The sequence below is a fragment of the Etheostoma cragini genome, chromosome 21, assembly GCF_013103735.1.
Source record: "Etheostoma cragini isolate CJK2018 chromosome 21, CSU_Ecrag_1.0, whole genome shotgun sequence".
In the NCBI taxonomy this organism is placed as follows: Eukaryota; Metazoa; Chordata; class Actinopteri; order Perciformes; family Percidae; genus Etheostoma; species Etheostoma cragini.
In genome coordinates, this window is record NC_048427.1 from 93,471 (window position 1) to 95,131 (window position 1,661).

At 42.7% G+C, this 1,661-nt stretch overlaps 1 long non-coding RNA gene across 1 annotated transcript in view; it reads left to right on the top strand.

The window, feature by feature from the left end:
• LOC117936698 overlaps window positions 1-1,661 on the top strand; it is a 22,888-nt gene that overhangs the window by 585 nt on the left and 20,642 nt on the right. The gene's annotated exons all lie outside the window — the stretch shown is intronic.

Sequence of the window (1,661 nt, forward strand, 5' to 3'; positions counted from 1 at the left end):
TATACTTATGCCCCTGTATTTTAACATAGGGGGTGTATACTTATGCCCCTGTATTTTAACATAGGGGGGTGTATACTGTATTTTAAGGGGGAATAGTTATACATTATTTGTTCACAAAGAATGTTGGTGTCCTTAAAGGTTGGAGTTTCATTTTTTTTTTTAATTAAGGCATTAAGATCAATTTCCAAAAGATGTTTTTTTAGTCCTCCTTTTCATAAACTTTAGCCCGGAGGGGGTAAACTTCCCCAAGCCCCTGTACATAGGACATCCATTCCAAGATGCCAGAAATACGAGTTAGCAACTCTAAACAACTCCTCATTGCTCTCGTTTGAAATGAATGAAGACTTCGGTGCAGCACCGGAGTTGAGTGAATGCATCTTCAATTTGAGGATACTCAGAAATACTGAGATGTACTGATCGGAGCTGGTCCCCGGGGGGCTTCTTCAGCACATTTTTAACCAACTTCCTTTAAGCTATTTCATCGTTATTAATATATTATCTTCTCTAAGCTTTTGCAACATTTTTAAACACGTGTGGTGATAATAACGGTTCAAAATGATGTCAAACTGCACGTTTTTTAATTGAAAACATTCACCCCTAAACCCATTCTCCAAATATAGACCCCCAGGTCCCCCACCAACCCGGGGAGGTCTCGGATCAGATAGAAAACGAGGTCGGAAGAGGAAGAAGAGATGAGTTTTTTTTTTTTTTTTTAAGGTGAGGACAATCTGTGAAAGGACATTTGAACGAAGAGTAATGATGTTTCATTCCATGTTGTCAACAACAACTCTCTCTCTCTCTCTCTCTCGCTCTCTCTCTCTCTGCTGCAGAGGAGAGGAACTCACATCGAGGTCAGCCTGTTTCATTACTTCTTCTCCTGATAGAGCTGTTTGATTACACACACACACACACACACACACACACACACACACACACTGAAAGGCAGCTGCCTGGAAACCAATGCATGCATATAACTCATAATTCATACAACATTCACGCTGTAGTGCTATTTGTTTTAGTACCAGAGCGCAAATATGACGCGCGTGCATTCTCGTGCACGGTGACATTGAGCGTTGCTTCAAAGGTTACGTACGTAACCCCGGTTCACTGCTCCTATGTCAAGTTTGTTAATGAACCAAAGATAACCTACATAAGAATTACAATAGATCATGTCAACGTAGCAGTATGGTCAGAGCGGCAGACAGTCCGTATGCGTGGATAGCATCCCCTAAAAAAAGAAAGAAACAGATATACAAGACAGACGCCACCTAAACCAGACAGCTGTACCAGCAGTCCCATCAGGGGGACTGGGACCTCGGGGCAATCAGATGGGAAATGACAGTTACAAGAGTTACAGTTACATGAGTTACAAGAAGAACTCAGGCGACCGATACATCTCTACATTAGATTCCTCCGTAAAGCGGAGCGTGTAATGACTCCTGCTTGACAGAACAATTCACCTGCACTACACCACCCTGGTTTCCTGAGTAGAACGCAGAAACCATCGTTACAAGCAGCCCGCAGCTTATCAGAGCCTTTATGAACTTTACCCACAAGGGGGACAGCGTAAAAAGCAGAAACTGACCAATCAGGTCTGTCAGTAGAGAGAGACTAACCAATCAGGTCTGTCAGTAGAGAAACTAACCAATCAGGTCTGTCAG